This window comes from Balaenoptera borealis (assembly GCF_965194805.1).
Source record: "Balaenoptera borealis genome assembly, contig: HAP1_SCAFFOLD_2078, whole genome shotgun sequence".
Lineage (NCBI taxonomy): Eukaryota > Metazoa > Chordata > Mammalia > Artiodactyla > Balaenopteridae > Balaenoptera > Balaenoptera borealis.
This window is the reverse complement of record NW_028122192.1, coordinates 24,309-49,993: the sequence shown is the minus strand read 5'-3', so window position 1 is coordinate 49,993 and position 25,685 is coordinate 24,309. Positions and strand designations below refer to the sequence as shown.

Below are 25,685 nucleotides of genomic sequence, written 5' to 3'. Positions count from 1 at the left end.
TGGGAATATGAGTGAGGCTTGATTCTGGAACCCTGTGGCCTGAGAACATGACTGGGGTTTTATTTTTGAAATCTGTGTACAGGGAACATGACTGCGGTTTTATTCTGGAACCCTGTCTCCTGGTAACATGACTGAGGTTTGTTTCTGGAACCCTGTTCCCTGGGAACATGACTGAAGTTTGATTCTGGAAACCTGTGACCTGGGAACATGACATCTGTTTAGATTGTGGAATACTGTGCCCTGGGAACCTGACTGAGGCTTGGTTCTGGAACCCTGTGGACTGGGAACATGACTGAGGTTTGATTGTGGAACCCTGTGCCCTGGAAATATGACTGAGGCCTGGTACTGGAAACCCATGGCCTGGGAAGTTGACATTTGTTTGATTCTTGAACCCTGTGTCCTGGGAACATGATTGAGGTATGATGGAGGAACCCTGTGGCCTGGGAACATGACTGAGGTTTGATGGTGGTACCCTATAGCCTGGCAACAGGACTGAGGTTTGATTCTGAATCCGTGTGACCTTGGAACATGACTGAGGCGTGATTCTGGAAACCTGTGACCTGGGAACATGACATCTGTTTAGATTGTGGAATACTGTGCCCTGGGAACCTGACTGAGGCTTGGTTCTGGAACCCTGTGGACTGGGAACATGACTGAGGTTTTATTCTGGAACCCTGTAGCCTGGGAACAAACTGAGGATTGATTCTTGAACCCTGTGGCCTGGGAACATGACATCGGTGGATTCTGGAACCCTGTGGCCTGGGAACATGAGAACGGTTTGATTCTGGAACCCTGCTGCCTGGGAACATGTCTGAGGTTTGATGGGGGAAACCTGTGGCCTGGCAACATGACTGAGGTTTATTTCTGGAACTCTGTTCCCTGGGAACATGACTGAGGTTTGATTGTTGAACCTTGTGGCCTGGCAAGATGACTTAGGTTTGATTGTGGAACACTCTGGCCTGGGAACATGACTGAGACTTGATGGTGGAACTGTGGCCTGGCAACAGGACTGAGGTTTGATTGTGGAACCCTTTGGCCTGGGAATATGAGTGAGGCTTGATTCTGGAACCCTGTGGCCTGAGAACATGACTGGGGTTTTATTTTTGAAACCTGTGTACAGGGAACATGACTGCGGTTTTATTCTGGAACCCTGTCTCCTGGTAACATGACTGAGGTTTGTTTCTGGAACCCTGTTCCCTGGGAACATGACTGAAGTTTGATTCTGGAAACCTGTGACCTGGGAACATGACATCTGTTTAGATTGTGGAATACTGTGCCCTGGGAACCTGACTGAGGCTTGGTTCTGGAACCCTGTGGACTGGGAACATGACTGAGGTTTGATTGTGGAACCCTGTGCCCTGGAAATATGACTGAGGCCTGGTACTGGAAACCCATGGCCTGGGATGTTGACATCTGTTTGATTCTTGAACCCTGTGTCCTGGGAACATGATTGAGGTATGATGGAGGAACCCTGTGGCCTGGGAACATGACTGAGGTTTGATGGTGGTACCCTATGGCCTGGCAAGAAGACTGAGGTTTGATTCTGGATCCCTGTGAACTTGGAACATGACTGAGGCGTGATTCTAGAAACCTGTGACCTGGGAACATGACATCTGTTTAGATTGTGGAATAGTGTGCCCTGGGAACCTGACTGAGGCTTGGTTCTGGAACCCTGTGGACTGGGAACATGACTGAGGTTTTATTCTGGAACCCTGTAGCCTGGGAATATGAAATCGGTTGGATCCTGGAACCCTGTGGCATGGGAACATGACTAAGTTTTGACTGTGGAACCCTCTAGACTGGGAACATGACTGTGGTTTGATTCTCAAACCCTGTGGCATAGGAACATGACTGAGGCTTGATGGTGGAACCGTGGCCTGGCAACAGGACTGAGGTTTGATTGTGGAACCCTCTGGCCTGGGAATAAGACTGAGGTTTAATTGTGAAACCCTGTGGCCTGGGAATATGAGTGAGGCTTGATTCTGGAACCCTGTGGCCTGGGAACATGACTGGGGTTTTATTTCTGAAACCTGTGTCGAGGGAACATGACTGAGGTTTTATTCTGGAACCCTGTGTCCTGGGAACATAACTGAGGTTTGATTCTGGAACCATGAGGCCTGGGAATATGACTGAGGTTTGATTCTGGAAACCATTGGCCTGGGAACATGACTAATGTTAGAATATGGAATCCTGTGGCCTGGGAACATGACATCGGTTTGGATTCTGGTACCATGTTGCCTGGGAACATGAACTCGGTTTGATTCTGGAAACCTTTGGTTTGGGAATAAGACTGAGGTTTGATGGTGGTACGCTATGGCCTGGCAACATGACTGAGGTTTGATTCTGGATCCCGGTGGCCTTGGAACATGACTGAGGCGTGATTCTGGAAACCTGTGGCCTGGGAACATGACATCTGTTTAGATTGTGGAATACTGTGCCCTGGGAAGCTGACTGAGGCTTGGTTCTGGAACCCTGTGGACTGGGAACATGACTGAGGTTTTATTCTGGAACCCTGTAGCCTGGGAACGTAACTGAGGATTCATTCTGGAACCCTGTGGCCTGGAAACATGACATCAGTGCATTTTGGAAACCTGTGGCCTGGGAACATGACTGAGGTTTGATTGTGGAACCCTGTGGCCTGGGACCATATTTGAGGTTTGATGGTGGTAACGTGTGGCCTGGCAACATGACTGAGGTTTGTTTCTGGAACCCTGTTCCCTGGGAACATGACTGAAGTTTGATTCTGGACACCTTTGTCCTGGGAACATGACTGAGATTTGACTGTGGAACCCTGTGGCCTGCCAACATAACTGAGGTTTGATTCTTGAACAATGTGTCCTGGGAATATGACTGAGGCTTGATTCTAGAACCCTGTTGTCTGAGAACTTGAATGTGGTTTGATCGCAGAAACCTGTGGACTGGCAACATGACTGAGGTTTGATTGTGGAACCCTGTGCCCTGGAAACATGACTGTGGCCTGGTCCTGGAAACCCATGGCCTGGGAACTTGACATTGGTTTGATTGGAACCCTGTGTCCTGGGAACATGATTGAGGTTTGATTCTGGAAACCATTGGTCTGGGAACATGACAGATGTTAGATTGTGGAATCCTGTGGCCTGGTAACATGACAGAGGTTTGATTGTGGAACCCTCAGGCTTGGGAACATGACTGAGGCTTGATGGTGGAAGCCTGTGGCCTGGCAACAGGACTGAGGTTTGATGGTGGAATCCTGTGGCCTGGCAAGATGACTTAGGTTTGATTGTGGAACACTCTGGCCTGGGAACATGACTGAGGCTTGATGGTGGAACCGTGGCCTGGCAACCGGACTGCGGTGTGATTGTGGAACCCTCTGGCCTGGGAATATGAGTGAGGCTTGATTCTGGAACCCTGTGTCCTGGGAACATGACTGAGGTTTGATTGTGGAACCTTCAGGTTTTGGAAGATGACTGAGGCTTGATGGTGGAAACCTGTGGCCTGGGAAAATGACTGAGGTATGATTCTCCAAACCTGTGGCCTGGGAACATGACTGAGGTTTGTTGCTGGAACCCTGTGCACTGGGAAGATGACTGAGGCCTGATACTGGAACCCCGTGGCCTGGGAACATGACATCTGTTTAGATTGTGGAATACTGTGCCCTGGGAAGCTGACTGAGGCTTGGTTCTGGAACCCTGTGGACTGGGAACATGACTGAGGTTTTATTCTGGAACCCTGTAGCCTGGGAACAAACTGAGGATTGATTCTTGAACCCTGTGGCCTGGGAACATGACATCGGTGGATTCTGGAACCCTGTTGCCTGGGAACATGTCTGAGGTTTGATGGTGGAAACCTATGTCCTGGCAACATGACTGAGGTTTAGTTCTGGAACCCTGTTCCCTGGGAACATGACTGAGGTTTGATTCTGGACACCTTTGTCCTGGGAACATGACTGAGGTTTGATTGTTGAACCCTGTGGCCTGGCAAGATGACTTAGGTTTGATTGTGGAACACTCTGGCCTGGGAACATGACTGAGACTTGATGGTGGAACTGTGGCCTGGCAACAGGACTGAGGTTTGATTGTGGAACCCTTTGGCCAGGGAATATGAGTGAGGCTTGATTCTGGAACCCTGTGGCCTGAGAACATGACTGGGGTTTTATTTTTGAAACCTGTGTACAGGGAACATGACTGCAGGTTTATTCTGGAACCCTGTCTCCTGGTAACATGACTGAGGTTTGTTTCTGGAACCCTGTTCCCTGGGAACATGACAGAAGTTTGATTCTGGAAACCTGTGACCTGGGAACATGACATCCGTTTAGATTGTGGAATACTGTGCCCTGGGAAGCTGATTGAGGCTTGGTTCTGGAAACCTGTGGACTGGGAATATGACTGAGGATTTATTCTGGAACCCTGTTTCCTGGGAATATAACTGAGGATTGATTCTGGAACCCTGTTTCCTGGGAACATGACTGAGGTTTGATGGTTGAACCCTGTGGCCTGCCAACATGACTGAGGTTAGATTCTTGAACAATGTGTCCTGGGAATATCAATGAGGCTTGATTCTAGAACGCTGTTGCCGGAGAAGTTGACTGAGGTTTGATGGCAGAAACCTGTGGACTGGCAATATGACTGAGATTTGATTGTGGAACCCTGTGCCCTGGAAATATGAGTGAGGCCTGGTACTGGAAACCCATGGCCTGGGAACTTGACCTTTGTTTGACTCTTGAACCCTGTGTCCTGGGAACATGATTGAGGTATGATGGAGGAACCCTGTGGCCTGGGAACATGACTGAGGTTTGATGGTGGTACCCTATGGCCTGGCAACAGGACTGAGGTTTGATTCTGGATCCCTGTGACCTTGGAACATGACTGAGGCGTGATTCTGGAAACCTGTGACCTGGGAACATGACATCTGTTTAGATTGTGGAATACTGTACCCTGGGAACCTGACTGAGGCTTGGTTCTGGAACCCTGTGGCCTGGGAACATGACATCGGTTGGATTTTGGAACCCTGTGTCATGGGAACATGACTGAGGCGTGATTCTGGAAACCTGTGACCTGGGAACATGACATCTGTTTAGATTGTGGAATACTGTGCCCTGGGAACCTGACTGAGGCTTGGTTCTGGAACCCTGTGGACTGGGAACATGACTGAGGTTTTATTCTGGATCCCTGTAGCCTGGGAACATAACTGAGGATTGATTTTGGAACCCTGTGGCCTGGGAACATGACATCGGTTGGATTCTGGAACCCTGTGGCATGGGAACATGACTAAGGTTTGATTGTGGAACCCTCTGGACTGGGAACATGACTGTGGTTTGATTCTGAAACCCTGTGGCATGGGAACATGACTGATCTTTGATGCTGGAACCGTGGCCTGGCAACAGGACTGAGGTTTGATTGTGGAACCCTCTGGCCTGGGAATAAGACTGAGGTTTAATTGTGGAACCCTGTGGCCTGGGAACATGAGTGACGATTGATTCTGGAACCCTGTGGCCTGGGAACATGACTGGGGTTTTATTTCTGAAACCTGTGTCCAGGGAACATGACTGAGGGGTTATTCTGGAACCCTGTGTCCTGGGAACATAACTGAGGTTTGATTCTGGAACCATGTGGCCTAGGAATATGACTGAGGTTTGATTCTGGAAACCATTGGCCTGGGAACATGACTAATGTTAGATTGTGGAATCCTGTGGCCTGGGAACATGACATCGGTTTGGATTCTGGTACCCTGTTGCCTGGGAACATGAAATCGCTTTGATTCTGGAAACCTGTGGTCTGGGAATAAGACTGAGGTTTGATGGTGGTACCCTATGGCCTGTCAACATGACTGAGGTGGGATTCTGGATCCCTGTGGCCTTGGAACATGACTGAGACGTGATTCTGGAAACCTGTGGCCTGGGAACATGACATCTGTTTAGATTGTGGAATACTGTGCCCTGGGAAGCTGACTGAGGCTTGGTTCTGGAACCTTGTGGACTGGGAACATGACTGAGGTTTTATTCTGGAACCCTGTAGCCTGGGAACATAACTGAGGATTCATTCTGGAACCCTGTGGCCTGGAAACATGACATCAGTGGATTTTGGAAACCTGTGGCCTGGGAAGATGACTGAGGTTTGATTGTGGAACCCTGTGGCCTGCCAACATGACTGAGGTTAGATTCTTGAACAATGTGTCCTGGGAATATGACTGAGGCTTGATTCTAGAACGCTGTTGCCTGAGAACTTGACTGAGGTTTGATGGCAGAAACCTGTGGACTGGCAATATGAGTGAGATTTGATTGTGGAACCCTGTGCCCTGGAAATATGACTGAGGCCTGGTACTGGAAACCCATGGCCTGGGAACTTGACATTTGTTTGATTCTTGAACCCTGTGTCCTGGGAACATGGTTGAGGTATGATGGAGGAACCCTGTGGCCTGGGAACATGACTGAGGTTTGATGGTGGTACCCTATGGCCTGGCAACAGGACTGAGGTTTGATTCTGGATCCGTGTGACCTTGGAACATAACTGAGGCGTGATTCTGGAAACCTGTGACCTGGGAACATGACATCTGTTTAGATTGTGGAATACTGTGCCCTGGGAACCTGACTGAGGCTTGGTTCTGGAACCCTGTGGCCTGGGAACATGACATCGGTTGGATTCTGCAACCCTGTGTCATGGGAACATGACTGAGGCTTGATTCTGGAAACCTGTGACCTGGGAACATGACATCTGTTTAGATTGTGGAATACTGTTCCCTGGGAACCTGACTGAGGCTTGGTTCTGGAACCCTGTGGACTGGGAACATGACTGAGGTTTTATTCTGGAACCCTGTAGCCTGGGAACAAACTGAGGATTGATTCTTGAACCCTGTGGCCTGGGAACATGACATCGGTGGATTCTGGAACCCTGTGGCCTGGGAACATGAGAACGGTTTGATTCTGGAACCCTGCTGCCTGGGAACATGCCTGAGGTTTGATGGTGGAACCGTGGCCTGGCAACCGGACTGCGGTGTGATTGTGGAACCCTCTGGCCTGGGAATATGAGTGAGGCTTGATTCTGGAACCCTGTGTCCTGGGAACATGAGTGAGGTTTGATTGTGGAACCTTCAGGTTTTGGAACATGACTGAGGCTTGATGGTGGAAACCTGTGGACTGGGAATATGACTGAGGTTTGATTCTGGAAACCTGTGGCCTGGGAAATTGACTTAGTTTTGATTCTGGAACCATGTGGCCTAGGAAAATGACTGAGGTATGATTCTGGAACGATGTGGCCTGGGAATATGACTGAGGTTTGATTCTCCAAACCTGTGACCTGGGAACATGACTGAGGTTTCTTGCTGGAACCCTGTGCACTGGGAAGATGACTGAGGCCTGATACTGGAACCCCGTGGCCTGGGAACATGACATCTGTTTAGAGTGTGGAATACTGTGCCCTGGGAACCTGACTGAGGCTTGGTTCTGGAACCCTGTGGACTGGGAACATGATTGAGGTTTTATTCTGGAACCCTGTAGCCTGGGAACAAACTGAGGATTGATTCTTGAACCCTGTGGCCTGGGAACATGACATCGGTGGATTCTGGAACCCTGTTGCCTGGGAACATGTCTGAGGTTTGATGGTGGAAACCTATGGCCTGGCAACATGACTGAGGTTTATTTCTGGAACCCTGTTCCCTGGGAACATGACTGAGGTTTGATTCTGGACACCTTTGTCCTGGGAACATGACTGAGGTTTGATTGTTGAACCCTGTGGCCTGGCAAGATGACTTAGGTTTGATTGTGGAACACTCTGGCCTGGAAACATGACTGAGACTTGATGGTGGAACTGTGGCCTGGCAACAGGACTGAGGTTTGATTGTGGAACCCTTTGGCCTGGGAATATGAGTGAGGCTTGATTCTGGAACCCTGTGGCCTGAAACCATGACTTGGGTTTTATTTTTGAAACCTGTGTACAGGGAACATGACTGCGTTTTTATTCTGGAACCCTGTCTCCTGGTAATATGACTGAGGTTTGTTTCTGGAACCCTGTTCCCTAGGAACATGACAGAAGTTTGATTCTGGAAACCTGTGACCTGGGAACATGACATCTGTTTAGATTGTGGAATACTGTGCCCTGGGAAGCTGATTGAGGCTTGGTTCTGGAAACCTGTGGACTGGGAATATGACTGAGGATTTATTCAGGAACCCTGTTGCCTGGGAATATAACTGAGGATTGATTCTGGAACCCTGTTTCCTGGGAACATGACTGAGGTTTGATGGTTGAACCCTGTGGCCTGGCAACATGACAGTGGTTTGATTGTGGAACCCTCAGGCTTGGGAACATGATTGAGGCTTGATGGTGGAACCCTGTGGCCTGGCCACAGGAATGAGGTTTGATGGTGGAACCCTGTGGGCTGGGAACATGACATCGGTTTGGATTCTAGTACCCTGTTGCCTGGGAACATGAAATCGGTTTGATTCTGGAAACCTGTGGCCTGGGAATATGACTGAGGTTTGATGGTGGTACCCTATGGCCTGGCAACATGACATCGGTTGGATTCTGGAACCCTGTGGCCTGGGAACATGACTGAGGTTTGATTGTGGAACCCTGTGGCCTGCCAACATGACTGAGGTTTGATTCTTGAACAATGTGTCCTGGGAATATGACTGAGGCTTGATTCTAGAACCCTGTTGCCTGAGAACTAGACTGAGGTTTGATGGCAGAAACCTGTGGACTGGCAATATGACTGAGATTTGATTGTGGAACCCTGTGCCCTGGAAATATGACTGAGGCCTGGTACTGGAAACCCATGGCCTGGGAACTTGACATTTGTGTGATTCTTGAACCCTGTGTCCTGGGAACATGATTGAGGTATGATGGAGGAACCCTGTGGCCTGGGAACATGACTGAGGTTTGATGGTGGTACCCTATGGCCTGGCAACAGGACTGAGGTTTGATTCTGAATCCCTGTGACCTTGGAACATGACTGAGGCGTGATTCTGGAAACCTGTGACCTGGGAACATGACATCTGTTTAGATTGTGGAATACTGTGCCCTGGGAACCTGACTGAGGCTTGGTTCTGGAACCCTGTGGACTGGGAACATGACTGAGGTTTTATTCTGGAACCCTGTAGCCTGGGAACAAACTGAGGATTGATTCTTGAACCCTGTGGCCTGGGAACATGACATCGGTGGATTCTGGAACCCTGTGGCCTGGGAACATGTCTGAGGTTTGATGGTGGAAACCGATGGCCTGGCAACATGACTGAGGTTTATTTCTGGAACCCTGTTCCCTGGGAACATGACTGAGGTTTGATTCTGGACACCTTTGTCCTGGGAACATGACTGAGGTTTGATTGTTGAACCCTGTGGCCTGGCAAGATGACTTAGGTTTGATTGTGGAACACTCTGGCCTGGGAACATGACTGAGACTTGATGGTGGAACTGTGGCCTGGCAACAGGACTGAGGTTTGATTGTGGAACCCTTTGGCCTGGGAATATGAGTGAGGCTTGATTCTGGAACCCTGTGGCCTGAAACCATGACTTGGGTTTTATTTTTGAAACCTGTGTACAGGGAACATGACTGCGGTTTTATTCTGGAACCCTGTCTCCTGGTAACATGACTGAGGTTTGTTTCTGGAACCCTGTTCCCTGGGAACATGACAGAAGTTTGATTCTGGAAACCTGTGACCTGGGAACATGACATCTGTTTAGATTGTGGAATACTGTGCCCTGGGAAGCTGATTGAGGCTTGGTTCTGGAAACCTGTGGACTGGGAATATGACTGAGGATTTATTCAGGAACCCTGTTGCCTGGGAATATAACTGAGGATTGATTCTGGAACCCTGTTTCCTGGGAACATGACTGAGGTTTGATGGTTGAACCCTGTGGCCTGGCAACATGACAGTGGTTTGATTGTGGAACCCTCAGGCTTGGGAACATGATTGAGGCTTGATGGTGGAACCCTGTGGCCTGGCCACAGGAATGAGGTTTGATGGTGGAACCCTGTGGGCTGGGAACATGACATCGGTTTGGATTCTAGTACCCTGTTGCCTGGGAACATGAAATCGGTTTGATTCTGGAAACCTGTGGCCTGGGAATATGACTGAGGTTTGATGGTGGTACCCTATGGCCTGGCAACATGACATCGGTTGGATTCTGGAACCCTGTGGCCTGGGAACATGACTGAGGTTTGATTGTGGAACCCTGTGGCCTGCCAACATGACTGAGGTTTGATTCTTGAACAATGTGTTCTGGGAATATGACTGAGGCTTGATTCTAGAACCCTGTTGCCTGAGAACTAGACTGAGGTTTGATGGCAGAAACCTGTGGACTGGCAATATGAGTGAGATTTGATTGTGGAACCCTGTGCCCTGGAAATATGACTGAGGCCTGGTACTGGAAACCCATGGCCTGGGAACTTGACATTTGTGTGATTCTTGAACCCTGTGTCCTGGGAACATGATTGAGGTATGATGGAGGAACCCTGTGGCCTGGCAACAGGACTGAGGTTTGATTCTGAATCCCTGTGACCTTGGAACATGACTGAGGCGTGATTCTGGAAACCTGTGACCTGGGAACATGACATCTGTTTAGATTGTGGAATACTGTGCCCTGGGAACCTGACTGAGGCTTGGTTCTGGAACCCTGTGGACTGGGAACATGACTGAGGTTTTATTCTGGAACCCTGTAGCCTGGGAACAAACTGAGGATTGATTCTTGAACCCTGTGGCCTGGGAACATGACATCGGTGGATTCTGGAACCCTGTGGCCTGGGAACATGAGAACGGTTTGATTCTGGAACCCTGCTGCCTGGGAACATGTCTGAGGTTTGATGGGGGAAACCTGTGGCCTGGCAACATGACTGAGGTTTATTTCTGGAACTCTGTTCCCTGGGAACATTACTGAGGTTTGATTGTTGAACCTTGTGGCCTGGCAAGATGACTTAGGTTTGATTGTGGAACACTCTGGCCTGGCAACATGACTGAGACTTGATGGTGGAACTGTGGCCTGGCAACAGGACTGAGGTTTGATTGTGGAACCCTTTGGCCTGGGAATATGAGTGAGGCTTGATTCTGGAACCCTGTGGCCTGAGAACATGACTGGGGTTTTATTTTTGAAATCTGTGTACAGGGAACATGACTGTGGTTTTATTCTGGAACCCTGTCTCCTGGTAACATGACTGAGGTTTGTTTCTGGAACCCTGTTCCCTGGGAACATGACTGAGGTTTGATTCTGGACACCTTTGTCCTGGGAACATGACTGAGGTTTGATTGTTGAACCCTGTGGCCTGGCAAGATGACTTAGGTTTGATTGTGGAACACTCTGGCCTGGGAACATGACTGAGACTTGATGGTGGAACTGTGGCCTGGCAACAGGACTGAGGTTTGATTGTGGAACCCTTTGGCCTGGGAATATGAGTGAGGCTTGATTCTGGAACCCTGTGGCCTGAAACCATGACTTGGGTTTTATTTTTGAAACCTGTGTACAGGGAACATGACTGCGGTTTTATTCTGGAACCCTGTCTCCTGGTAATATGACTGAGGTTTGTTTCTGGAACCCTATTCCCTAGGAACATGACAGAAGTTTGATTCTGGAAACCTGTGACCTGGGAACATGACATCTGTTTAGATTGTGGAATACTGTGCCCTGGGAAGCTGATTGAGGCTTGGTTCTGGAAACCTGTGGACTGGGAATATGACTGAGGATTTATTCAGGAACCCTGTTGCCTGGGAATATAACTGAGGATTGATTCTGGAACCCTGTTTCCTGGGAACATGACTGAGGTTTGATGGTTGAACCCTGTGGCCTGGCAACATGACAGTGGTTTGATTGTGGAACCCTCAGGCTTGGGAACATGATTGAGGCTTGATGGTGGAACCCTGTGGCCTGGCCACAGGAATGAGGTTTGATGGTGGAACCCTGTGGGCTGGGAACATGACATCGGTTTGGATTCTAGTACCCTGTTGCCTGGGAACATGAAATCGGTTTGATTCTGGAAACCTGTGGCCTGGGAATATGACTGAGGTTTGATGGTGGTACCCTATGGCCTGGCAACATGACATCGGTTGGATTCTGGAACCCTGTGGCCTGGGAACATGACTGAGGTTTGATTGTGGAACCCTGTGGCCTGCCAACATGACTGAGGTTTGATTCTTGAACAATGTGTTCTGGGAATATGACTGAGGCTTGATTCTAGAACCCTGTTGCCTGAGAACTAGACTGAGGTTTGATGGCAGAAACCTGTGGACTGGCAATATGACTGAGATTTGATTGTGGAACCCTGTGCCCTGGAAATATGACTGAGGCCTGGTACTGGAAACCCATGGCCTGGGAACTTGACATTTGTGTGATTCTTGAACCCTGTGTCCTGGGAACATGATTGAGGTATGATGGAGGAACCCTGTGGCCTGGCAACAGGACTGAGGTTTGATTCTGAATCCCTGTGACCTTGGAACATGACTGAGGCGTGATTCTGGAAACCTGTGACCTGGGAACATGACATCTGTTTAGATTGTGGAATACTGTGCCCTGGGAACCTGACTGAGGCTTGGTTCTGGAACCCTGTGGACTGGGAACATGACTGAGGTTTTATTCTGGAACCCTGTAGCCTGGGAACAAACTGAGGATTGATTCTTGAACCCTGTGGCCTGGGAACATGACATCGGTGGATTCTGGAACCCTGTGGCCTGGGAACATGAGAACGGTTTGATTCTGGAACCCTGCTGCCTGGGAACATGTCTGAGGTTTGATGGGGGAAACCTGTGGCCTGGCAACATGACTGAGGTTTATTTCTGGAACTCTGTTCCCTGGGAACATTACTGAGGTTTGATTGTTGAACCTTGTGGCCTGGCAAGATGACTTAGGTTTGATTGTGGAACACTCTGGCCTGGCAACATGACTGAGACTTGATGGTGGAACTGTGGCCTGGCAACAGGACTGAGGTTTGATTGTGGAACCCTTTGGCCTGGGAATATGAGTGAGGCTTGATTCTGGAACCCTGTGGCCTGAGAACATGACTGGGGTTTTATTTTTGAAATCTGTGTACAGGGAACATGACTGTGGTTTTATTCTGGAACCCTGTCTCCTGGTAACATGACTGAGGTTTGTTTCTGGAACCCTGTTCCCTGGGAACATGACTGAAGTTTGATTCTGGAAACCTGTGACCTGGGAACATGACATCTGTTTAGATTGTGGAATACTGTGCCCTGGGAACCTGACTGAGGCTTGGTTCTGGAACCCTGTGGACTGGGAACATGACTGAGGTTTGATTGTGGAACCCTGTGCCCTGGAAATATGACTGAGGCCTGGTACTGGAAACCCATGGCCTGGGAAGTTGACATTTGTTTGATTCTTGAACCCTGTGATCTGGGAACATGATTGAGGTATGATGGAGGAACCCTGTGGCCTGGGAACATGACTGAGGTTTGATGGTGGTACCCTATAGCCTGGCAACAGGACTGAGGTTTGATTCTGAATCCGTGTGACCTTGGAACATGACTGAGGCGTGATTCTGGAAACCTGTGACCTGGGAACATGACATCTGTTTAGATTGTGGAATACTGTGCCCTGGGAACCTGACTGAGGCTTGGTTCTGGAACCCTGTGGACTGGGAACATGACTGAGGTTTTATTCTGGAACCCTGTAGCCTGGGAACAAACTGAGGATTGATTCTTGAACCCTGTGGCCTGGGAACATGACATCGGTGGATTCTGGAACCCTGTGGCCTGGGAACATGAGAACGGTTTGATTCTGGAACCCTGCTGCCTGGGAACATGTCTGAGGTTTGATGGGGGAAACCTGTGGCCTGGCAACATGACTGAGGTTTATTTCTGGAACTCTGTTCCCTGGGAACATGACTGAGGTTTGATTGTTGAACCTTGTGGCCTGGCAAGATGACTTAGGTTTGATTGTGGAACACTCTGGCCTGGGAACATGACTGAGACTTGATGGTGGAACTGTGGCCTGGCAACAGGACTGAGGTTTGATTGTGGAACCCTTTGGCCTGGGAATATGAGTGAGGCTTGATTCTGGAACCCTGTGGCCTGAGAACATGACTGGGGTTTTATTTTTGAAACCTGTGTACAGGGAACATGACTGCGGTTTTATTCTGGAACCCTGTCTCCTGGTAACATGACTGAGGTTTGTTTCTGGAACCCTGTTCCCTGGGAACATGACTGAAGTTTGATTCTGGAAACCTGTGACCTGGGAACATGACATCTGTTTAGATTGTGGAATACTGTGCCCTGGGAACCTGACTGAGGCTTGGTTCTGGAACCCTGTGGACTGGGAACATGACTGAGGTTTGATTGTGGAACCCTGTGCCCTGGAAATATGACTGAGGCCTGGTACTGGAAACCCATGGCCTGGGATGTTGACATCTGTTTGATTCTTGAACCCTGTGTCCTGGGAACATGATTGAGGTATGATGGAGGAACCCTGTGGCCTGGGAACATGACTGAGGTTTGATGGTGGTACCCTATGGCCTGGCAAGAAGACTGAGGTTTGATTCTGGATCCCTGTGAACTTGGAACATGACTGAGGCGTGATTCTAGAAACCTGTGACCTGGGAACATGACATCTGTTTAGATTGTGGAATAGTGTGCCCTGGGAACCTGACTGAGGCTTGGTTCTGGAACCCTGTGGACTGGGAACATGACTGAGGTTTTATTCTGGAACCCTGTAGCCTGGGAATATGAAATCGGTTGGATCCTGGAACCCTGTGGCATGGGAACATGACTAAGTTTTGACTGTGGAACCCTCTAGACTGGGAACATGACTGTGGTTTGATTCTCAAACCCTGTGGCATAGGAACATGACTGAGGCTTGATGGTGGAACCGTGGCCTGGCAACAGGACTGAGGTTTGATTGTGGAACCCTCTGGCCTGGGAATAAGACTGAGGTTTAATTGTGAAACCCTGTGGCCTGGGAATATGAGTGAGGCTTGATTCTGGAACCCTGTGGCCTGGGAACATGACTGGGGTTTTATTTCTGAAACCTGTGTCGAGGGAACATGACTGAGGTTTTATTCTGGAACCCTGTGTCCTGGGAACATAACTGAGGTTTGATTCTGGAACCATGAGGCCTGGGAATATGACTGAGGTTTGATTCTGGAAACCATTGGCCTGGGAACATGACTAATGTTAGAATATGGAATCCTGTGGCCTGGGAACATGACATCGGTTTGGATTCTGGTACCATGTTGCCTGGGAACATGAACTCGGTTTGATTCTGGAAACCTTTGGTTTGGGAATAAGACTGAGGTTTGATGGTGGTACGCTATGGCCTGGCAACATGACTGAGGTTTGATTCTGGATCCCGGTGGCCTTGGAACATGACTGAGGCGTGATTCTGGAAACCTGTGGCCTGGGAACATGACATCTGTTTAGATTGTGGAATACTGTGCCCTGGGAAGCTGACTGAGGCTTGGTTCTGGAACCCTGTGGACTGGGAACATGACTGAGGTTTTATTCTGGAACCCTGTAGCATGGGAACGTAACTGAGGATTCATTCTGGAACCCTGTGGCCTGGAAACATGACATCAGTGCATTTTGGAAACCTGTGGCCTGGGAACATGACTGAGGTTTGATTGTGGAACCCTGTGGCCTGGGACCATATTTGAGGTTTGATGGTGGTAACGTGTGGCCTGGCAACATGACTGAGGTTTGTTTCTGGAACCCTGTTCCCTGGGAACATGACTGAAGTTTGATTCTGGACACCTTTGTCCTGGGAACATGACTGAGATTTGACTGTGGAACCCTGTGGCCTGCCAACATAACTGAGGTTTGATTCTTGAACAATGTGTCCTAGGAATATGACTGAGGCTTGATTCTAGAACCCTGTTGTCTGAGAACTTGAATGTGGTTTGATCGCAGAAACCTGTGGACTGGCAACATGACTGAGGTTTGATTGTGGAACCCTGTGCCCTGGAAACATGACTGTGGCCTGGTCCTGGAAACCCATGGCCTGGGAACTTGACATTGGTTTGATTGGAACCCTGTGTCCTGGGAACATGATTGAGGTTTGATTCTGGAAACCATTGGTCTGGGAACATGACAGATGTTAGATTGTGGAATCCTGTGGCCTGGTAACATGACAGAGGTTTGATTGTGGAACCCTCAGGCTTGGGAACATGACTGAGGCTTGATGGTGGAAGCCTGTGGCCTGGCAACAGGACTGAGGTTTGATGGTGGAATCCTGTGGCCTGGCAAGATGACTTAGGTTTGATTGTGGAACACTCTGGCCTGGGAACATGAGTGAGGCTTGATGGTGGAACCGTGGCCTGGCAACCGGACTGCGGTGTGATTGTGGAACCCTCTGGCCTGGGAATATGAGTGAGGCTTGATTCTGGAACCCTGTGTCCTGGGAACATGACTGAGGTTTGATTGTGGAACCTTCAGGTTTTGGAAGATGACTGAGGCTTGATGGTGGAAACCTGTGGCCTGGGAAAATGACTGAGGTATGATTCTCCAAACCTGTGGCCTGGGAACATGACTGAGGTTTGTTGCTGGAACCCTGTGCACTGGGAAGATGACTGAGGCCTGATACTGGAACCCCGTGGCCTGGGAACATGACATCTGTTTAGATTGTGGAATACTGTGCCCTGGGAAGCTGACTGAGGCTTGGTTCTGGAACCCTGTGGACTGGGAACATGACTGAGGTTTTATTCTGGAACCCTGTAGCCTGGGAACAAACTGAGGATTGATTCTTGAACCCTGTGGCCTGGGAACATGACATCTGTGGATTCTAGAACCCTGTGGCCTGGGAACATGAGAATGGTTTGATTCTGGAACCCTGTTTCCTGGGAACATGTCTGAGGTTTGATGGTGGAAACCTATGTCCTGGCAACATGACTGAGGTTTAGTTCTGGAACCCTGTTCCCTGGGAACATGACTGAGGTTTGATTCTGGACACCTTTGTCCTGGGAACATGACTGAGGTTTGATTGTTGAACCCTGTGGCCTGGCAAGATGACTTAGGTTTGATTGTGGAACACTCTGGCCTGGGAACATGACTGAGACTTGATGGTGGAACTGTGGCCTGGCAACAGGACTGAGGTTTGATTGTGGAACCCTTTGGCCAGGGAATATGAGTGAGGCTTGATTCTGGAACCCTGTGGCCTGAGAACATGACTGGGGTTTTATTTTTGAAACCTGTGTACAGGGAACATGACTGCAGGTTTATTCTGGAACCCTGTCTCCTGGTAACATGACTGAGGTTTGTTTCTGGAACCCTGTTCCCTGGGAACATGACAGAAGTTTGATTCTGGAAACCTGTGACCTGGGAACATGACATCCGTTTAGATTGTGGAATACTGTGCCCTGGGAAGCTGATTGAGGCTTGGTTCTGGAAACCTGTGGACTGGGAATATGACTGAGGATTTATTCTGGAACCCTGTTTCCTGGGAATATAACTGAGGATTGATTCTGGAACCCTGTTTCCTGGGAACATGACTGAGGTTTGATGGTTGAACCCTGTGGCCTGCCAACATGACTGAGGTTAGATTCTTGAACAATGTGTCCTGGGAATATCAATGAGGCTTGATTCTAGAACGCTGTTGCCTGAGAAGTTGACTGAGGTTTGATGGCAGAAACCTGTGGACTGGCAATATGACTGAGATTTGATTGTGGAACCCTGTGCCCTGGAAATATGAGTGAGGCCTGGTACTGGAAACCCATGGCCTGGGAACTTGACCTTTGTTTGACTCTTGAACCCTGTGTCCTGGGAACATGATTGAGGTATGATGGAGGAACCCTGTGGCCTGGGAACATGACTGAGGTTTGATGGTGGTACCCTATGGCCTGGCAACAGGACTGAGGTTTGATTCTGGATCCCTGTGACCTTGGAACATGACTGAGGCGTGATTCTGGAAACCTGTGACCTGGGAACATGACATCTGTTTAGATTGTGGAATACTGTACCCTGGGAACCTGACTGAGGCTTGGTTCTGGAACCCTGTGGCCTGGGAACATGACATCGGTTGGATTTTGGAACCCTGTGTCATGGGAACATGACTGAGGCGTGATTCTGGAAACCTGTGACCTGGGAACATGACATCTGTTTAGATTGTGGAATACTGTGCCCTGGGAACCTGACTGAGGCTTGGTTCTGGAACCCTGTGGACTGGGAACATGACTGAGGTTTTATTCTGGATCCCTGTAGCCTGGGAACATAACTGAGGATTGATTTTGGAACCCTGTGGCCTGGGAACATGACATCGGTTGGATTCTGGAACCCTGTGGCATGGGAACATGACTAAGGTTTGATTGTGGAACCCTCTGGACTGGGAACATGACTGTGGTTTGATTCTGAAACCCTGTGGCATGGGAACATGACTGATCTTTGATGCTGGAACCGTGGCCTGGCAACAGGACTGAGGTTTGATTGTGGAACCCTCTGGCCTGGGAATAAGACTGAGGTTTAATTGTGGAACCCTGTGGCCTGGGAACATGAGTGACGATTGATTCTGGAACCCTGTGGCCTGGGAACATGACTGGGGTTTTATTTCTGAAACCTGTGTCCAGGGAACATGACTGAGGGGTTATTCTGGAACCCTGTGTCCTGGGAACATAACTGAGGTTTGATTCTGGAACCATGTGGCCTAGGAATATGACTGAGGTTTGATTCTGGAAACCATTGGCCTGGGAACATGACTAATGTTAGATTGTGGAATCCTGTGGCCTGGGAACATGACATCGGTTTGGATTCTGGTACCCTGTTGCCTGGGAACATGAAATCGCTTTGATTCTGGAAACCTGTGGTCTGGGAATAAGACTGAGGTTTGATGGTGGTACCCTATGGCCTGTCAACATGACTGAGGTGGGATTCTGGATCCCTGTGGCCTTGGAACATGACTGAGACGTGATTCTGGAAACCTGTGGCCTGGGAACATGACATCTGTTTAGATTGTGGAATACTGTGCCCTGGGAAGCTGACTGAGGCTTGGTTCTGGAACCTTGTGGACTGGGAACATGACTGAGGTTTTATTCTGGAACCCTGTAGCCTGGGAACATAACTGAGGATTCATTCTGGAACCCTGTGGCCTGGAAACATGACATCAGTGGATTTTGGAAACCTGTGGCCTGGGAAGATGACTGAGGTTTGATTGTGGAACCCTGTGGCCTGCCAACATGACTGAGGTTAGATTCTTGAACAATGTGTCCTGGGAATATGACTGAGGCTTGATTCTAGAACGCTGTTGCCTGAGAACTTGACTGAGGTTTGATGGCAGAAACCTGTGGACTGGCAATATGAGTGAGATTTGATTGTGGAACCCTGTGCCCTGGAAATATGACTGAGGCCTGGTACTGGAAACCCATGGCCTGGGAACTTGACATTTGTTTGATTCTTGAACCCTGTGTCCTGGGAACATGGTTGAGGTATGATGGAGGAACCCTGTGGCCTGGGAACATGACTGAGGTTTGATGGTGGTACCCTATGGCCTGGCAACAGGACTGAGGTTTGATTCTGGATCCGTGTGACCTTGGAACATAACTGAGGCGTGATTCTGGAAACCTGTGACCTGGGAACATGACATCTGTTTAGATTGTGGAATACTGTGCCCTGGGAACCTGACTGAGGCTTGGTTCTGGAACCCTGTGGCCTGGGAACATGACATCGGTTGGATTCTGCAACCCTGTGTCATGGGAACATGACTGAGGCTTGATTCTGGAAACCTGTGACCTGGGAACATGACATCTGTTTAGATTGTGGAATACTGTTCCCTGGGAACCTGACTGAGGCTTGGTTCTGGAACCCTGTGGACTGGGAACATGACTGAGGTTTTATTCTGGAACCCTGTAGCCTGGGAACAAACTGAGGATTGATTCTTGAACCCTGTGGCCTGGGAACATGACATCGGTGGATTCTGGAACCCTGTGGCCTGGGAACATGAGAACGGTTTGATTCTGGAACCCTGCTGCCTGGGAACATGCCTGAGGTTTGATGGTGGAACCGTGGCCTGGCAACCGGACTGCGGTGTGATTGTGGAACCCTCTGGCCTGGGAATATGAGTGAGGCTTGATTCTGGAACCCTGTGTCCTGGGAACATGAGTGAGGTTTGATTGTGGAACCTTCAGGTTTTGGAACATGACTGAGGCTTGATGGTGGAAACCTGTGGACTGGGAATATGACTGAGGTTTGATTCTGGAAACCTGTGGCCTGGGAAATTGACTTAGTTTTGATTCTGGAACCATGTGGCCTAGGAAAATGACTGAGGTATGATTCTGGAACGATGTGGCCTGGGAATATGACTGAGGTTTGATTCTCCAAACCTGTGACCTGGGAACATGACTGAGGTTTCTTGCTGGAACCCTGTGCACTGGGAAGATGACTGAGGCCTGATACTGGAACCCCGTGGCCTGGGAACATGACATCTGTTTAGAGTGTGGAATACTGTGCCCTGGGAACCTGACTGAGGCTTGGTTCTGGAACCCTGTGGACTGGGAACATGATTGAGGTTTTATTCTGGAACCCTGTAGCCTGGGAACAAACTGAGGATTGATTCTTGAACCCTGTGGCCTGGGAACATGACATCGGTGGATTCTGGAACCCTGTTGCCTGGGAACATGTCTGAGGTTTGATGGTGGAAACCTATGGCCTGGCAACATGACTGAGGTTTATTTCTGGAACCCTGTTCCCTGGGAACATGACTGAGGTTTGATTCTGGACACCTTTGTCCTGGGAACATGACTGAGGTTTGATTGTTGAACCCTGTGGCCTGGCAAGATGACTTAGGTTTGATTGTGGAACACTCTGGCCTGGAAACATGACTGAGACTTGATGGTGGAACTGTGGCCTGGCAACAGGACTGAGGTTTGATTGTGGAACCCTTTGGCCTGCGAATATGAGTGAGGCTTGATTCTGGAACCCTGTGGCCTGGGAACAAACTGAGGATTGATTCTTGAACCCTGTGGCCTGGGAACATGACATCTGTGGATTCTAGAACCCTGTGGCCTGGGAACATGAGAATGGTTTGATTCTGGAACCCTGTTTCCTGGGAACATGTCTGAGGTTTGATGGTGGAAACCTATGTCCTGGCAACATGACTGAGGTTTAGTTCTGGAACCCTGTTCCCTGGGAACATGACTGAGGTTTGATTCTGGACACCTTTGTCCTGGGAACATGACTGAGGTTTGATTGTTGAACCCTGTGGCCTGGCAAGATGACTTAGGTTTGATTGTGGAACACTCTGGCCTGGGAACATGACTGAGACTTGATGGTGGAACTGTGGCCTGGCAACAGGACTGAGGTTTGATTGTGGAACCCTTTGGCCAGGGAATATGAGTGAGGCTTGATTCTGGAACCCTGTGGCCTGAGAACATGACTGGGGTTTTATTTTTGAAACCTGTGTACAGGGAACATGACTGCAGGTTTATTCTGGAACCCTGTCTCCTGGTAACATGACTGAGGTTTGTTTCTGGAACCCTGTTCCCTGGGAACATGACAGAAGTTTGATTCTGGAAACCTGTGACCTGGGAACATGACATCCGTTTAGATTGTGGAATACTGTGCCCTGGGAAGCTGATTGAGGCTTGGTTCTGGAAACCTGTGGACTGGGAATATGACTGAGGATTTATTCTGGAACCCTGTTTCCTGGGAATATAACTGAGGATTGATTCTGGAACCCTGTTTCCTGGGAACATGACTGAGGTTTGATGGTTGAACCCTGTGGCCTGCCAACATGACTGAGGTTAGATTCTTGAACAATGTGTCCTGGGAATATCAATGAGGCTTGATTCTAGAACGCTGTTGCCTGAGAAGTTGACTGAGGTTTGATGGCAGAAACCTGTGGACTGGCAATATGAGTGAGATTTGATTGTGGAACCCTGTGCCCTGGAAATATGAGTGAGGCCTGGTACTGGAAACCCATGGCCTGGGAACTTGACCTTTGTTTGACTCTTGAACCCTGTGTCCTGGGAACATGATTGAGGTATGATGGAGGAACCCTGTGGCCTGGGAACATGACTGAGGTTTGATGGTGGTACCCTATGGCCTGGCAACAGGACTGAGGTTTGATTCTGGATCCCTGTGACCTTGGAACATGACTGAGGCGTGATTCTGGAAACCTGTGACCTGGGAACATGACATCTGTTTAGATTGTGGAATACTGTACCCTGGGAACCTGACTGAGGCTTGGTTCTGGAACCCTGTGGCCTGGGAACATGACATCGGTTGGATTTTGGAACCCTGTGTCATGGGAACATGACTGAGGCGTGATTCTGGAAACCTGTGACCTGGGAACATGACATCTGTTTAGATTGTGGAATACTGTGCCCTGGGAACCTGACTGAGGCTTGGTTCTGGAACCCTGTGGACTGGGAACATGACTGAGGTTTTATTCTGGATCCCTGTAGCCTGGGAACATAACTGAGGATTGATTTTGGAACCCTGTGGCCTGGGAACATGACATCGGTTGGATTCTGGAACCCTGTGGCATGGGAACATGACTAAGGTTTGATTGTGGAACCCTCTGGACTGGGAACATGACTGTGGTTTGATTCTGAAACCCTGTGGCATGGGAACATGACTGATCTTTGATGCTGGAACCGTGGCCTGGCAACAGGACTGAGGTTTGATTGTGGAACCCTCTGGCCTGGGAATAAGACTGAGGTTTAATTGTGGAACCCTGTGGCCTGGGAACATGAGTGACGATTGATTCTGGAACCCTGTGGCCTGGGAACATGACTGGGGTTTTATTTCTGAAACCTGTGTCCAGGGAACATGACTGAGGGGTTATTCTGGAACCCTGTGTCCTGGGAACATAACTGAGGTTTGATTCTGGAACCATGTGGCCTAGGAATATGACTGAGGTTTGATTCTGGAAACCATTGGCCTGGGAACATGACTAATGTTAGATTGTGGAATCCTGTGGCCTGGGAACATGACATCGGTTTGGATTCTGGTACCCTGTTGCCTGGGAACATGAAATCGCTTTGATTCTGGAAACCTGTGGTCTGGGAATAAGACTGAGGTTTGATGGTGGTACCCTATGGCCTGTCAACATGACTGAGGTGGGATTCTGGATCCCTGTGGCCTTGGAACATGACTGAGACGTGATTCTGGAAACCTGTGGCCTGGGAACATGACATCTGTTTAGATTGTGGAATACTGTGCCCTGGGAAGCTGACTGAGGCTTGGTTCTGGAACCTTGTGGACTGGGAACATGACTGAGGTTTTATTCTGGAACCCTGTAGCCTGGGAACATAACTGAGGATTCATTCTGGAACCCTGTGGCCTGGAAACATGACATCAGTGGATTTTGGAAACCTGTGGCCTGGGAAGATGACTGAGGTTTGATTGTGGAACCCTGTGGCCTGCCAACATGACTGAGGTTAGATTCTTGAACAATGTGTCCTGGGAATATGACTGAGGCTTGATTCTAGAACGCTGTTGCCTGAGAACTTGACTGAGGTTTGATGGCAGAAACCTGTGGACTGGCAATATGAGTGAGATTTGATTGTGGAACCCTGTGCCCTGGAAATATGACTGAGGCCTGGTACTGGAAACCCATGGCCTGGGAACTTGACATTTGTTTGATTCTTGAACCCTGTGTCCTGGGAACATGGTTGAGGTATGATGGAGGAACCCTGTGGCCTGGGAACATGACTGAGGTTTGATGGTGGTACCCTATGGCCTGGCAACAGGACTGAGGTTTGATTCTGGATCCGTGTGACCTTGGAACATAACTGAGGCGTGATTCTGGAAACCTGTGACCTGGGAACATGACATCTGTTTAGATTGTGGAATACTGTGCCCTGGGAACCTGACTGAGGCTTGGTTCTGGAACCCTGTGGCCTGGGAACATGACATCGGTTGGATTCTGCAACCCTGTGTCATGGGAACATGACTGAGGCTTGATTCTGGAAACCTGTGACCTGGGAACATGACATCTGTTTAGATTGTGGAATACTGTTCCCTGGGAACCTGACTGAGGCTTGGTTCTGGAACCCTGTGGACTGGGAACATGACTGAGGTTTTATTCTGGAACCCTGTAGCCTGGGAACAAACTGAGGATTGATTCTTGAACCCTGTGGCCTGGGAACATGACATCGGTGGATTCTGGAACCCTGTGGCCTGGGAACATGAGAACGGTTTGATTCTGGAACCCTGCTGCCTGGGAACATGCCTGAGGTTTGATGGGGGAAACCTGTGGCCTGGCAACATGACTGAGGTTTATTTCTGGAACCCTGTTCCCTGGGAACATGACTGAGGTTTGATTGTTGAAACCTGTGGCCTGGCAAGATGACTTAGGTTTGATTGTGGAACACTCTGGCCTGGGAACATGACTGAGGCTTGATGGTGGAACCGTGGCCTGGCAACCGGACTGCGGTGTGATTGTGGAACCCTCTGGCCTGGGAATATGAGTGAGGCTTGATTCTGGAACCCTGTGTCCTGGGAACATGAGTGAGGTTTGATTGTGGAACCTTCAGGTTTTGGAACATGACTGAGGCTTGATGGTGGAAACCTGTGGACTGGGAATATGACTGAGGTTTGATTCTGGAAACCTGTGGCCTGGGAAATTGACTTAGTTTTGATTCTGGAACCATGTGGCCTAGGAAAATGACTGAGGTATGATTCTGGAACGATGTGGCCTGGGAATATGACTGAGGTTTGATTCTCCAAACCTGTGACCTGGGAACATGACTGAGGTTTCTTGCTGGAACCCTGTGCACTGGGAAGATGACTGAGGCCTGATACTGGAACCCCGTGGCCTGGGAACATGACATCTGTTTAGAGTGTGGAATACTGTGCCCTGGGAACCTGACTGAGGCTTGGTTCTGGAACCCTGTGGACTGGGAACATGATTGAGGTTTTATTCTGGAACCCTGTAGCCTGGGAACAAACTGAGGATTGATTCTTGAACCCTGTGGCCTGGGAACATGACATCGGTGGATTCTGGAACCCTGTTGCCTGGGAACATGTCTGAGGTTTGATGGTGGAAACCTATGGCCTGGCAACATGACTGAGGTTTATTTCTGGAACCCTGTTCCCTGGGAACATGACTGAGGTTTGATTCTGGACACCTTTGTCCTGGGAACATGACTGAGGTTTGATTGTTGAACCCTGTGGCCTGGCAAGATGACTTAGGTTTGATTGTGGAACACTCTGGCCTGGAAACATGACTGAGACTTGATGGTGGAACTGTGGCCTGGCAACAGGACTGAGGTTTGATTGTGGAACCCTTTGGCCTGCGAATATGAGTGAGGCTTGATTCTGGAACCCTGTGGCCTGAAACCATGACTTGGGTTTTATTTTTGAAACCTGTGTACAGGGAACATGACTGCGTTTTTATTCTGGAACCCTGTCTCCTGGTAATATGACTGAGGTTTGTTTCTGGAACCCTGTTCCCTAGGAACATGACAGAAGTTTGATTCTGGAAACCTGTGACCTGGGAACATGACATCTGTTTAGATTGTGGAATACTGTGCCCTGGGAAGCTGATTGAGGCTTGGTTCTGGAAACCTGTGGACTGGGAATATGACTGAGGATTTATTCAGGAACCCTGTTGCCTGGGAATATAACTGAGGATTGATTCTGGAACCCTGTTTCCTGGGAACATGACTGAGGTTTGATGGTTGAACCCTGTGGCCTGGCAACATGACAGTGGTTTGATTGTGGAACCCTCAGGCTTGGGAACATGATTGAGGCTTGATGGTGGAACCCTGTGGCCTGGCCACAGGAATGAGGTTTGATGGTGGAACCCTGTGGGCTGGGAACATGACATCGGTTTGGATTCTAGTACCCTGTT

At 49.3% G+C, this 25,685-nt stretch overlaps 2 long non-coding RNA genes across 3 annotated transcripts; both read left to right on the top strand.

Moving 5' to 3' along the window:
* The first annotated feature begins 669 nt into the window (after nt 1–669).
* On the top strand, nt 670–7,874 carry LOC309622309. Its single transcript, XR_014240703.1, has 3 exons — nt 670–816; nt 6,652–6,930; nt 7,846–7,874. It is a non-coding gene; the product is annotated as an uncharacterized lncRNA (long non-coding RNA).
* Nucleotides 7,875–13,573: 5,699 nt separating this feature from the next.
* Nucleotides 13,574–23,907, top strand: LOC309622310. Of its 2 annotated transcripts, none has more exons than XR_014240704.1 (3): nt 13,574–13,720; nt 19,596–19,874; nt 23,789–23,907. It is a non-coding gene; the product is annotated as an uncharacterized lncRNA (long non-coding RNA). The 2 variants fall into 2 exon arrangements; XR_014240705.1 differs by lacking the exon at nt 23,789–23,907 and adding an exon at nt 20,790–20,820.
* The last annotated feature ends 1,778 nt before the right edge of the window (nt 23,908–25,685 follow it).